The sequence below is a fragment of the Hevea brasiliensis genome, unplaced genomic scaffold (genome assembly GCF_030052815.1).
Source record: "Hevea brasiliensis isolate MT/VB/25A 57/8 unplaced genomic scaffold, ASM3005281v1 Scaf303, whole genome shotgun sequence".
Classification (NCBI taxonomy): domain Eukaryota; kingdom Viridiplantae; phylum Streptophyta; class Magnoliopsida; order Malpighiales; family Euphorbiaceae; genus Hevea; species Hevea brasiliensis.
The window spans coordinates 92,091-107,643 of NW_026614811.1; the positions used below are offsets into that span (position 1 = coordinate 92,091).

Below are 15,553 nucleotides of genomic sequence, written 5' to 3' on the forward strand. Positions count from 1 at the left end.
TATATATTGTAATCACAGGTCGAGTGAGTTAAAAACTCTCCGTTGTGTAGTCCAATTTATGACCGGACTCTGCCTAGTTGATTTTATTGAAAATGGGCTCTAAGCTTAAGCTAGAGAATAGTTAGGCTTACTATGAATTTCAGAGGCCTTATGCTGACTCAAGTCTTAGTGCCGATCCGACCTATAATTTGGGTCATGACAACTGCATGTCATGTTAATTGATAAGCTCGAAATTACATGCTTTAAATATCTATGACTCACGCATTTTTAGCAAACACTTGCACCTAAGATCAAGCCTTAAACACTAAGTTTTACTATTTTAACAACTCTCAACCCCTATTTTCTGCAAAACACAATGATGATAGATTAAGGCAAATTCTTCCTTAAATCTGACCCAAGACACATTATATATGGTTAAATTTATATTTAAAATAAGTAAAACTTGTACATTTATATTTTGAATTCATAATGTAACGAGTCTAGATAAAATTTTCTCATAAAGTGAAGGTAGGGCCCTTAGTAATATTTCAAGTGGAGGTGGATGCTTGAGAGTAAGAATGCTTATTTCTTCTGTTTGATAAAAAATTAAAAATTGAATTACTGAAAATATATAGACGAATCAAATCAATTCTAGTAAAAAAATCGAATTAAATTAAATTAAATTACTTGGTTTGGTTTATTAATTTGATTTTAATCTTTTATATTCATATTGATACTGTAGTGATCTTCTTTAACTAGTCAATGCATGATATAAATTTACAAGAGAAGAAAAAGTGAGGCTAGTGGCCCTTAGGCAATCACTCTAACGCCAAAATCACAAATGCATGTTTAAGAGTAACGAACACAAAGAGTTTCAGTGATAAAATGAGTAAAGTAAGCATGCCTAAAGTTTGGCATTAGTTTGATATATATGGGCCGATCTAAGTGACCATTGTGAGTGATTGTAGAATGTTTATTAAAGTATGAGATTTGGGATACTGTCCGATTATGTGATTCCAAGATTTTCAGTGAAAATATCTCAATTCTGATCATGATTTTTATCAGTTAGTTATATAAACTATCAAATCGAAATACCCGAATAATAAGAATTATATCGTGCCGAACCGAGTTCTGAGTCACTATTCTGCCAATTGACCGAACCATATCTTGTTTTGACTGTTTAACCCAACTATTTTAAACATCTGATTGGGTCAAATCTGAGCCGTTTGACCAACTTACCGAGCCATTAGACTCCGTATTCTGGGCGGTCTATGCAATATAGTAAACAAATGGATCCCCAGGCCTCAACGACAACCAACAATTTTCAATCATAATTACACGTTTCAATAAATACCCAACATTCTCCATTAAAAAAATTCATAAAATTTATATATGTATTAGGAGGTAGACTTTTCTAGGCAGTGGTATTGGTGGCGATGTGGATTTTTCCAAACCATCGTTTGATTTAGTAAATTTTTAATTTTTTACTTATAATTATTTTTATTGATAATTAGATACCCAACATTCTCCATCAAAATTTTCATGAGAAATTGATAAGTTAACACACATAGATATATACATTCTCTAGAAAAAGACATGCATATTAAGCCAAAATTTAAGCCAATTTCAAGGAAGACCTTTTAAAGCAATGGTATTGGGCGCGATGCGGATTTTCCAAACTATCGTTTGATTTTAGTGTATTTGACACATGATGGTCTAAGAAGTGCACCTTCTAAATGCAAGTGAGGTGTTTGTTAAAAGTCCTAAACGTAGAAAAATGAAATGAATTTCATAAAAATAGTAAAATTTCATAAAATTTGTTGCGTGAATGAGATTTTCTAGCATGTTCTTGTCCCCACAGTGTTCCAATGGTCCCATCAGCACGCGTGTCAGTGTCAGTCTTACGTAACCACGAAACCGACACTTCTCTTTTCGTCCAAATCGGGCGCGGCTCAGTTCTCCACCTCTACAGTACGGCAATAGACCAGCCGGCACCCTACCTCCTTTCTCTCCCTTTCATGTCAAATACCATGACTCTCTAGCACATGTCGTCTTCTTCTCTCTTTCGCTTCCTCTCGATCCCAAACCCTAGCTTCTTCTTTCTCTTTCCATTTCCCCAAAATGCCCTCCCACTTAATCTCTAATTCCCCTTCTACTTCTTCTACCCCTTCCTCCGACCTCTCCAACGACGCTGTTTCGCTTCCTTCCACATCCTCCTCCTCCTCCTCCTCTGCTTCTAGATTTCCAGATATGTGGAATTATCTTTGGTTTCCCATACTCATTTCACTCTCCAAAGAACTTAGCTTAGCTAAAGCTGCTCAGTTGAATATTCTTCTTCCGAGTCAACTCGACAAAGACGCATCGTCTCCGGTGTCTAGGTGCTCCGTACCGGACCCCAAGCTGAACTATAGGCCAGTGATTGGAATCTTGAGCCATCCTGGTGATGGTGCTTCCGGGAGGCTAAATAATTCGACAAATGCGTCGTATATTGCGGCGTCTTATGTGAAATTCGTTGAATCGGCTGGTGCTCGTGTGATTCCTCTTATCTATAACGAGCCACTGGAGATTCTTTTCGAGGTAGTGTAGATTTTCAAGCACAGTTGCTTGATTGAACAGTAGAGAAAAGACCGATCACTTTTTTTTTAATAACTTGGTAGATTATCATTTCGTAGATAAAGAGTTGACGTGGATGAGAAAAATAATTGGAAGTATAACCAAACAGAATTTTTTAAAACAAACGTGGATTTGATGATTAAAGGAATATAGAAAAAGTGAAAGTATCTGAATTTTTTATGCAAAATAATAAAGGATTTATCTTGTGCATAATCTCATATTCATAGCAATCAACTATTGGCTTTTTCAGTTGACACTTCTTTCCTCCAATTTTCTAGGTTCAGTTGCTGTATTAACGTTGTTTAGTTTTAATCAAGTTAGGATATGTATTTGATTTATGGGCGCATCTAAAACTGCAGTATTGTTCATTAATGATAAATGTGTTCTCGTTTTGTTTTTCCTCCGTCATCAAAGGGTGTATCATAGGTGAATACAATGCATGCCAGCATTTGTGGTTGTGAAGTTCCAATGGCTTGCTTACTTGTATGCTTGAAACAGATTTATAATTTGTTACTTGGTTTTAGCTTTCGAGCTTCAAGATTGTGTTTTGTTGACATCACATTCACGCATTCACATGATGTTTATTACTTAATAGTATGAAAATTGTCATGGAAGAGTGAGAAGTGCTGTTTAATTGATAATGAGATTAACTTGGGTTGTATATATTATATTGGTAAAAAAGTTTGGAACAAATGAAGTGCCATATCTATGTACCATTAGGTTGCCAGAATAATCTTTATGAACAAAATTCTAGGGATAACTTTATTTTAGACATAGAATACTTCAGTTTCAGAGAATGGGAAAATAATACGGAGGCCTTGGAGATTACTTTTGGATAAAATTTTGCAATTCTATTTCAAGAATGAATCTGTTGGTTTGTGGGGCTCTTAAAATATTTTTGGAGAACGTTGAAACTGTTGGTTTGTGGGGCTCTTAAAATAATTTTAGAGAACGTTGCACATGGAAAACCTGCTGGGTAATGTATCATAATATGGACCCTGGTACCTGTGTTTCCTTTTAGTGTATATATGACTGTGGTTGAAAATCCAGGATTTATGCTATCTTTATCCTTCTTTTATACAAAATTGTAAGATATATTTTTTAATGTTTATGATGTGCCAAGATTATTCTGGTTCTTCTGTTTTGGATCTACGTAAAGCATGTGGTCCAATGTTCTATATTTTTTGATTGATTTAGATTTTTCTGTGGATAATCTATTAGTGTTTTTGGACCTTATGCTAAATTGCTTCATTTGCTATGGCAAGGGTAATTTATGATTTGATGTTGCTATTGACTATTTTAGTAACCTTTTAAGATTCTCATTAACTTCTAGTCATATGCTGTTGTATTGCAGAAGCTCAATCTGGTTAATGGAGTGCTCTTTACTGGGGGTTGGGCTAAAAGCGGTTTATACTATGACATTGCAAAGGCAGTTTTAAGGTAGGTAACGCTGCTTTTTCTGTTCTTTTATGTGCTATACTTTGTAGCATTCATTCTCTTTGATCAATTGTGCACATGCACGTATGGTTTTGGCAGCCATTAGCAGCCTAAAGTGATATGAGTTTGTCTTCACTATCCTGTGGGGTATGCACATTCATAAATCAGTAGACTTCAGAAGATAAAAGTTCAAGGTCCTATACATGTAGGTAAATTAAATAACTTATTGTTTGAATCTGAGCTTTAGATGGCAATTGAATAAAAAAATTTGTGGGGACTTCTACTTGAGGAATTTTCATATCAATATGAGCTGGAAGGATCTTAGAGTTAGGATAGCATGCAGTGCTTTTACATGATCTGTCCCTTGTTTACCCTATATGACCCAGTCATTTACTGTGCTGAGCTATGGATGCCATTGGAGATGGGCTTGAACATGTTTGACATGAAAAGTTAAGCTGCTTGAACAACATAACCATATTTTGCTTTGTGTACTTCTTTGTTTCATTATTCACTGAAGCATTTCTGAAAAGTCTAGAAACCTTCTTGAAAAGTTAATTCCTCATTTTATTTGCATGATCTTTAGTGCCTTGTACAATTATAACAATCTTAGGTTCCATTTGTTTCATGGAAATTATTTTCTTGTTTTTGGTTGTTTGTGAACACAAAAGAAAGTAAGGGAGGGGAAAACATTTTCCTGCTCATGGTAAAATGCTCCCCTTTAAGGGAAAATATTTTCCAGTTTTGAGAATAGGAAGTCATTTTTCCTAGCCATTACTCACTTCCATTTGTTTTTTCAATTTGCTTTTTTTCCCCTCTTTCCTTGATGTTTTTACCTTCCTTCATATTTTCTACTATAATTTTTTTTTGCGCCCTTGATTTTTTAATAGATAAGACGAGTTTTTGTGTTATATGAAGATTTTGACAAGATATTAAATTGTTTTCTGTATTATTCATGTTACACAATACTTAATAATATATTATTATTATTATTATTATTATTATTATTATTATTATCTTCTGTTTGTTGAGCTGAAAACCATGGTATTATTTTTTTTTTTGTTTATGACTGAATGATGATTTAATTCAATTTTGGGTAAAAATTTTGATCAATATATTGATTTTATGAATAATAAATCATATGTTTATATCAAGTTAGTATACAGAAAATTGATCATTATCAATGTGCACCAATTGCTAGAAAATATTTTTCAGCTGGTTTCTTATAGTACAGCCAAATGGCAGAAAATAATTTGTTTTCTCAGAAAATATTTCCCGTAGAAAACATTTTGCACAAAAAAGTTATTTTATGTGAAACAAATGGAGCCTTATTCTTCAAATAGTTCGACAAATCAAATTAACCACTTTTTATATGGGCTCAAGTTTCTGATTTTAGGATACTTTTATGCTGCCTTACTTGGACCTAATATCACATTTTCTAATGTTGCAACTCTTCAACATGAAGGAATTAACTTACTTTTGATCTCTAAATAAGGCTGCAATGTGTAAATTATTTTCAGCATGAAATCTGCTTTTCATGGCAACTCTTGTATGTAGCATGGAAACGGAAAGGGAGAAATGGCATTTTCTAAAATTGTAGGAAACAGAAATGTGGGGGAAACATGTAAATATAAAAGTATGGGGGGTATGTTTATAAATTTTCTTTTATATAAAAATATGGGGACATTTATAAACTTCAAGTTTATATTGAACTTTAAAAATATACTCGTAAATTTTAATTTTTTATGTAAATAAAATTTTATACGCATAAATGCCAAAAAAACCAGAATTTAAAAGACACCTTCAATGCTCTTTGCTTCCTACCAAGCCAATCATGAGTGTTATTGTGCTTCACTATGACCTACTTTGAATTATTCTCTTTTGTTAAACGCGATTCTTATTGAATCAAATGCAAATCCCTTGTTCTTAAAGCTATATCTTCTCCAAGGGACCTTTTTGTTTCATTGTGAGAGGTGAGAGACATGAGAGGCTTGTTTCATTTTTGAATTTCGTATATTTTTTTATGAAAGAGAGGCATTTCTAATTTTTTAGCAACTATCTGATTTTTTTTTTAATTGGAAGCGTGTATCCAATTTTTCTTAAATTACAGAAACAGTACCAAACATTTCGGGTGAGTTTCCTGGAGTTCCAGTTTTGGAAATGTTTCCGAAACGCAGAAACTCTGGTGCCTTATAGTTTCCGGCACTTCATAGCAACTATCTGATGTATGCATTTGAAACATGTTAGGGAAAACATGGTAAACTGTACTATCGGTTTTCTCCCCACCATTTGTTAATTAATTCTATTATCTGTTATTTGCAGAAAGCTTTAGCCAAGAACGATGCAGGATACCATTTTCCGTTGTATGCTATCTGCTTAGGTTTTGAACTTCTGACAATGATCATTAGCAAGGTAACCTGTCTTCCTTTTATTAGTTTTTGAGTAGTTTTTCATCTATATTATTCAGCAGATTTTTTGTTCCTCTCTTTTCCTTTCACCTACTTAACCTTTTTAGATTTGTGTTCAAAAGCCAGTCAAGGTGGTTAGTTTTGTTTCTATGTCTTTCCACTGGAAATGATTTAAAACTAGAGAGGAGGAGGTACATTTTAGGCTGTGATGTTATTTTGAGATTCTGTACTTTATGGTACTAGAATGGCTGTGATGTCAGATTAATGCCATGATCTTTTCTATAAATTATTTGGCTATATGGTTTACAACTCATTACTCAAGACAACTATACTTTCTATAATCCATGTGAACTTAGATTTTTATACATGATGAAAATTCGCAGCAATTTATACTTGTATTGTCTTGATCATTCTTCATTTCAAAATGTCCAAGTAGTCTTTCCATCATATTGTATGTCCAAATATCTGTTGACTGAAAGTGGAATTCTTTATACTTAAAGAAAATTCTTTACCAGTACTTCTTACACTCTATTGTTCTGCTATTAAAAACATAACAATTTTTTTCCTTGATAATAGAACAAGAACATTCTGGAATCATTTAATGCAGCAGATCAGGCTTCTACACTTCAGTTTATGAAAAACGCAAATATAGAGGGAACTGTGTTTCAAAGGTATATGATTTGTAATATTTCTTTTTCTTCCCATCAATCTTTTCTAAAGGTATACATGATCCCATGCAGAGGGTGGCTTTGGTGTAACTGTAAAGTTACTCTGCTTGTGATCTGGAGATCATGGGTTTGGGCGACGGTAACAGCCTCTCTGCAAAGCAGGGGTAAAGCTGTGTGCATCAAACTTCTCCAGAGTACACAAATGTGGGATGCTTCATGCATTGAGTCACACCTTTTATACATGGTCCCATGTGTTCTGAATTATAATTTGGTTATCATGCTGGTAGTAGTTATGATTGTTCTTTGTTGATTTGGATTTTGAAAAATCATTGTGAGGAGTGATGTTGCATGAACTGTTTCAAAGATTAGTTGACATCAATGTGTTATAAATTATGATAAATGAGGTAGCAATATGCACTTCAAGTTTTGCATGATAAGTATGACCATTATAGATCCTTCTCTTCATTTCAGGTTGATTGATCTTCTCAATTGGAGGATCGCTGTGATGAAAAATTTACTTGTTCTAGTTTGGAAACTTTATTAGGATAATTATTTTCCCCTCTTTTTCTCCCTCTTTCTCTCTTAATGTAACCTTTTCTATTTTCATCCCCTGCTTCTTTTGTAGCGTTCCATCATATTAGTTGTTGATGCCAAACTCAACCATGATTTCTAGCGAGTTGATCATTGGAATGGGTGTTTCTGCATTATAGAATTAGCAATGTTAGAAGCCGCATGCAATAGGGTGCGTCTGCGCCACATGCACACACACACACTTGGTGCCATTCTCTGGAATGGAGTGATCCTTTGCCAGTTTTTCATAACTTAGTTGATCTTTGACATAATGTTTAACATTGTTATAGAAGCTTATTTAATTATTTGTTGTCAGCAAAATTGATTACATCTACTTGTTCCAAGCAGAAGTGCTACTTAACATTCATCACTATTGCAGATTTCCTTCAGACTTGCTTAAAAGTTGAGTACGGATTGTCTCATCATGCAAAACCATCATGTGAGTTAAAGTAATTTTGGTAGGATCTTTGGTGGTGTTGTAAACTGCAAGGGAACATGGTGTGCTGTGCATATCTTTACATAGATTTTGATGGTTGAAGTCATTTCAATCTCTGTTTAAAAAGGGCATGTAATTTTTATTTTGTATCGAATGGCTTGAAAGCCTTATATTAAATCCTATTTCATTTATTCTATTTTTTTATTGTGTTCATCTACTGGGTGGTCCGCTATATTATTAATCTAGCATTTCTACAGTCTAGCTATGCATGACTTTTGTTAAATAGGACCATGTAATGCCTAGAATGATTAACGTGGAACTAGTTACTAAATTTCAAATTTTCTCTTAAAACTATAAAATCACTGAGACCAAAAGCCAAATAAATTCATACTGGAAGTATGATGTGGCAGCCACATTAGACTTCTCTAGTATATTTTATATGCTTAGTGAGCCATCAGGACATCTTCTTGCTCTCTTATTTTTATCCTTTCTTTGTAAATAAAAGATTAAAAATGCCATTTTCTGATGCTCTTTTACTTTCCACTCTCTACTGATTTTTAACAGCAAAGTTAATTTTTTCACGTCTCTTACTCAGAGATAGGAAATAGAAAATTGTTTTGAGTGAGTCACTAAGCATACAAAATATGTTCGAAAAGTTCTAATTCAAAAGAAAGGTCCAGTGATTTTAGAGCCTATTTCAGTTTAATAATTTTAATGGGTTTATATTATGTTTGGGAGGAGGTAAAATAACGATTTTTATGGTTTTAAAAACTTCATAATTTTTTGTTTGGGGGGAGGAAGGGAATTGTTTTGATGGGGTTTGGAGGGTTTGAAGGGAAAACCTCCTCAATCCACGGATTTGATCGGTTGAAAAAAGGAGGTTTGAAAACCTCCAAAATCATACCTTATAAAACCATGGGTTCTCCAAAAGACAAATCCATGGTTTTAAAATCTTAAATTCATTAGAAGTGAAATTAAACCATGAAAATCTATATAACTCCTATTTTAGAATTGCCGTTTATTGTTGAGGTATTAATGCATTTTATTTTCTGATTTTTAAGATGTCTTGCCAAAAATTCCATGGAAAAATCCTGCTGGTTGAAAATTTGTATAACACAAAGGCTAGGAGTAAAGGAAGTGCTACTGATATGTTTATTATTAGGCTTTTCTTACTTGTATGCAGAGTAGTATTTTCCCCCTCTTGTTATTGAACTATTCCTGTATTACCATTAATTTCTTCTTTTGTTTATTTTGCTTTATTAAAAATGCCTGATCTATATATATTGAAGGTTCCTATTTCTTTGTTTATGTTATTTTTCTGACTTTTCAATACAACAGTACGGCATCTCGCCAGAACGGCTTCAAGAGAACCAGGATCTATCTAGTTTCTTCAAGATCTTGACTACTAGTGCAGATGCAGATGACAAAGTATTGCTTGTAGTAATTTTTGTTAATGTTGCCATGTACCCACTAGAATTCTAATTCCTCCATTAACATTCATATCAGGTTTATGTCTCCACTGTAGAAGCACACAACTATCCTGTGACTGCTTTCCAATGGCATCCTGAGGTATAGCCTCCACTTACCCCATTATTTGGTTGAAGCTCTTGAATGCGTATACTTTTTCCATTCTTCTAATATTTTTCCTTGTATTTATTCCATTCATCATAATATAGATATATTACCTGGTTGGGGTGGAAAATTAAGGTTAAGATTACTGTTAGGAAATTGATAGAGAAAAGAAAGCACAGCACCAGAAATTATACAAAAAGAACAGAACAAGGAAATGATAGCACGAAGAAGATAAAGATTTTTTTTTTTTTTTTTTTTAATTCAAATACACAAATGGGTCCAGATGATTACAAGAGAAAACTATCCCTCATACGCCCCAGCAGTAGAACACTGACCCCAAGCTAAAAAGCTGGAAGAAAAAGATACAAATTAGTCATTTCCCTCCTTCATGCTCTCTTATTCTGTATGTAACACCCTGTGGCTACTTGCTTCACATGTTTTCCGAATTCTTCTCTAACAGAAAAGGGGTGAGCTGGACTTTTTGATCCTTCTAGAGTATACCACCCAATTCCAATTCTCCTTGTCCCTTCATTTAGGCTTAGCTGGATAATATTCTGTATCAATATACCTTAACTTTTATGTTTCAGGATTTGAGGATTGAGTCCTTTGGTATTGTTGTGAGCAGATTTTTTAAATTAGAGCTGAACTCTTCCTATTAAGTTCATGCTTCTATATTTTCATATTCATACACAAAACAACAAAATGTGCACATATATCAATATGGAAGCACATATTGTATGTCCATGTATGCATGTGGCTGAAGACACACAGGGAGAAGTGCTGATATTGCCTTTGAAGTTTTCATTTCAAATGCACAACTATCCAAATGGATTTTTAGGGCATTGATATCCTTTTACTAATCCAGATGTTCTGTGGGTTGATGTGTGTGTGTGTGAGAGAGAAAGCTTCTTGAAATCGAATCTGCACCACTAAAATTGAATTTGTGAAAAATCACTTATGCAATCTGAATTCTGAACTGCTCAATGCTGCATATTATACTTCATGGTAGATGGCATGGATAGTGCATCTTTAGTTGTGTGTTTCTTCCACCTGTTTTATTTATTTATTCATTTATTTTCTTCTTTTGGAGAAGTTGAAAGGTGTTGGGGCTTAGAATAAAAAATGAGGCTTAGGTTGGTAGGGATAAAAGAGGCCACTGTGATAATTTTTATGGCTCTATTATATTTCAGTCATGTTCAAAGGTTGATCTAAATGAGTAGTTTTAGAATAGAATTGATGTAGATATATATAGTCATAGCTTGAGAAAATAAATAAGCTATTTTTCCACAAATTTCCTCCTTTATATTTTCACTTTGTGCATTTGTACCATTTTTTTCCTTTCCCCCTATTTCTTGGTGTTGTCATAAAATTTGCTGTAAATAGTGGGTTTACCACTGGTTCAATATTGCAGAAAAATGCTTTTGAATGGGGCTTATCTATGATTCCACACTCTGAGGATGCCATTCAAGTGACGCAACATGTTGCAAACTTCTTAAATCAGGTGAAGACTTTATTATTGTTGAGAAGTTGCTAATTAATATGTGCTGCAATATTTTTTAATATTGTAGGGAAACAGGTTATGAGGCAATAGCGAGGTTTTTTTTTTTTTTTTAAATTTTTAAATATGGGTATGCAATTGATTGTTCGGTTCAGTTCCGAACCAAACCAGAAAACTGAACAGCTAAGAAATTTGCCGAACCAATTTGGAGGGAGAAACAAACCAGAAAAACAGGTTCGGTTCGGTTACACAGACTCACAGACAGCCTTTTTTCAACCCTATCAATTCAAATCAACCTCACACTGATACACATCATTAATAGAAATTTATATCTTAAACAAAAATCGATTAACAAATTCTCAAATCCAAATTTCAAATAATCCCCAACTAGAAAACTCCAACACAAATGCAATTAAACTAGATTGAGAAGCAAGCAGAAAACTCACAATAACACACCTACAACTCACAATTGCACACGCACAGAACCACACCCATGGCCACAAACACTGCTATGCACCCACAGCTCACAGTTGCACATGCATAGATAGAGGATGGAAACAGCATCACAAGGACCGAGAATAGACGGCGCACGAGGTTCTTCTGTAGAAGTCGTCTTCGTAAGCACATGTGGCTCTTTGGATCTCGAAGGAGAAGCAGAAGCAGGCTTCTTTGACTTAAATGATGGATGAGGCTGTGCTCTTCAACTTCGAGCAAGGCTTCGTCTTCAAGCCATTGTGCTCATTGCTGACCCTCATTAGTTGAAGAAGAAGAAGAAGAAAGAGGGGAAGAAGGTTTCAGTTATGGGTGAAAGGGAAGGGATTTGTGGGTTTGGTTTGGACTCCTGGGTGCAGAATGAACGGAAATGGGGGAAGCTTGGTCTTTGGGTGTTAGATCTGAGAGGAAAAAAGAAAAAAAAAAGAATATATATATATATATATATATATATATATATATATATATATATATATATATATATATATATATATATATATATATATATATATATAGTTTTTAAAAGATTGGTTTGGTTCGGTTACTTTGGTTTTTTTTATTGAATTAAGCGAACTGATTAAATGAAAAATCGAATTAAATTGGTTCAGTTCAGTTTTTTGATTAAAACTGATTTTTTGCGTGCCCCGATTTTTAAACATACATGATACCCACTGTGAATCACATGTATCATATATGCAATTTTATCAAGTTGAAAGGTGACAAGGTGTCCTACGGCCTTAGGTGAGAGGCGAAGCAAGACACCACAGCCTAAATTGCCTATATATAAAGAAAAAAAAACATATTATTTGCATTATGTCTATATGTAATGGAAGAGAAAATGAAAATTAACGACTATTAATTTGGAATTGTTATATGCTTGTGAGTTGGCTAGTCTGTAGGCTTGTGAGTTGTGACCCAGCTTGAATATAAATTGATTTATGACTTGATTTTAAATTGAAGATCTATAGATTTTAATTTATTGTATGCACAGAAATACTTGGTACTAAATTGAAAAATTTGGTGGTTTTTATCCAGATATGGTGTGGCTGTTTGGGACTAAATTCAAGATTATGAGTGATAAATTAATGGTTTTGACATATACAATTAGGCAACGTATAGAAGAATCCATGTCACAGTAGTTCAATGAGACATATAAACATCTGGTTAAAGACAATTAGGCAACATTTAGAAGAATCCATGGCAAATACACAATATCCATTTAATAAAAAAATATCACGAATGACAATACCCATTTAAGAAAAAGTATATCACAATAATACCCATTAGAAAAATGAAAATGCTGGAACTGTTGGATTGAAGACGGATCGATAGAAGAAGAGAAGTAGAGGAGGAGAGAAGAAGAAAATTAAAAACGAAAAACAAAAGCCCTGGATGCACTGGACCTGCTGGTAGGTTGCGCAGGTGAGAGGAGAAGAAATATAGGAGAAGATTAGAGGTTAGAGAGAAAGAAGGTGAAGATGAAAGAGAGAGAGAGAGAGAGAGAAGGGAAGGAAGAAAATACTTGGTCTGCTTTGTTTTTCCAGCTGGTACCATTCTTTTCTCTGCTTTGATGGTGTAAATTGAAGACTTAGCTTGGGGTTTATTTTTAGTTTTATGCTGTTTAAAAAAAAATTAAAAAAGAGAGTGAAAGTGTACATTATTCTGAGCAGGCGCCTTCTTGTCACCCAAATGCTTCTCGCCTTACCAATCTCAGGCGCTCGCCTGCTTGAAGTGGACTCGCCTCAGTCAGGCAGAGGCACTAGGAGCTCGCCTTGCCTCGCCCGGCGCCTCTGGTTGCCTTTAACAGCGCTGCATATATGTTAACATGAAGCAGCATGTTTAGCTGTAGTGGTTACATTGAGAAATGAAGTCAAAGAAAGTTGTCCTAAAATATCAAGCAAAGAAATGACATCCTCCAGTTTTGGAACACATCAGACCACCTCATTATTAGATGATACAAGGGAAATAGTTGTTTTCTAAAGCTAGGGTCTTACATTTTTTAATCTGAATAGTGAACGGTGGTTTTGAAAAAATAAATAATCTTTTTAATTTTAATTTTTTAGATTTCAGCAAGTATTTCGCTAGAATCATATCATGCTATAGCAGAGAAAACAAGAAGTGATTCTGATTCTTTGTATGTGTTGCAGTGAGGCTAGGAAGTCTTTGAACAGGCCACCTGCTCGTAAAGTGCTTGACAATTTGATTTACAATTACAGTCCTACATATTGTGGGAAGGCTGGGTAAGCTTAATGCCTTAAATATGAATGTTATCTAAGTCGACACTCGAATTTAATGAATTGCTTTTATTTTTTTTTTATCTAATTGCAGGAAGGGATATGATGAAGTGTATATATTTGCAGAACCGTGAACTCTAGATTTTATGCAGGTGTAGGGAAGCATTGTAAATTGCAATACTTGAAAATTGGTATGTAAATTGTAAGATTGTTGACAATGAACAGGGCTTTATGAATATGCTGGACTAAACAGCTTGTGTGGGCATTTTCTATAATATATTCGGGCTAGACTACTTGTTCTGCAATAAATTGCTTGTTCCTTGCATTTGTCAACCAAGTGTTTAGCTTATGTTAATGTGCTTAAATTTGGGTTATAACAATTAATATTAAGATGGTGATAAACTTGCCTCTAAGAAACATGGTGAATTTAGGGATGGTGAGCACAAAACCAAAAGAGTCGAGACAAACAGCACCCAGTCTCGCACTACGAGTAGTCAGTATACCAGCGTCAACATTGGTGTTTGCAATACCATCCTCATATACCATATATTATAGCATTCGAGATTAAACTTAGCCAAATCATCCGAAGAGAGCAAGTGAAAAACATTTAGCAGCCAAGATGTAAAATTGCCACCTGCACAAGATAAAGCAGACTGCAACGAACGCGGATACTACACTTGCCTAACAGCTGAGCAGTCCCTGAGCAAGTGCGCGAATGATTTCGAAGCATCGCAAAAGCAACACATAGGTGACAGAATCTATTCTGCAATGTATCACTTATCTAGTAGGGAGAATATTAAGAGCAGCTCGCCATAAAAAATTAATCATTTTGGTGGCGCTTTGAACTTTCCCAAAAAATTTCCATACCTGAGACACATCCAAGGAAGAAGAACTAGCCATCTCCGATGAATAAAGAAGGTTATACACAGCCCTATATCCATTTTTCACCACATAATCACCACTTGAATGGAAATGCCATACCAAAACACCCTCGCGCCCAATAACACTCAGAGGAATGGAACATATTCTATCCACATCAACTGGCAGAAACACAATAGACAAAAACTCCCGATTCCACACTCTCCTATCCTCATCAATCAAACACGAAACTAATGCATCATGCGGCAGAAGACGAGGAGTGATGGCCTGAAAAGGTTCAGGTTGAGGAATCCATCTATCAAACCATATACGGGCAAATTTCCGATCCCCAATTTGCTAATAACAACTCCGATTCAACACTTCCCTTCCTAGCAAGAAGTAAAACCAGGCAAAGATTCAAGATTTTCATGGAAAAAATTCGACTGAGGAAAGTATGAAGAAATGGCTAATAATTTTGGAAATGAATTTCCTCATTTGTTATTCAGTATCAGTGTGTTTATATACAGGTAAAAGAGAATTCCAAAATACAAGAATCTAGAAAAACTCTAGAGAAATCTATACAAAGAATGCCTATATTTCCTATCATATTTGCAGGAGAAGTTACATCAGTCTCCAGCTTATCTCTCATCTGGAATAACAAGCAGTAGCAACAGCTGGCATGGGAATCAAATAGAGAACGTTAGAAATGAGGCACACGAGCCCATTAGCACTTTTTATTTTTTTCCAAAGATAATTTCATTGAAGCCTCAACTAGGCATGAGAAGTTACAA

At 34.5% G+C, this 15,553-nt stretch overlaps 1 pseudogene; it reads left to right on the forward strand.

Moving 5' to 3' along the window:
• Nucleotides 1-1,850: 1,850 nt before the first annotated feature.
• On the forward strand, nucleotides 1,851-14,237 carry LOC131176993 (gamma-glutamyl hydrolase 2-like; annotated as a pseudogene).
• The last annotated feature ends 1,316 nt before the right edge of the window (nucleotides 14,238-15,553 follow it).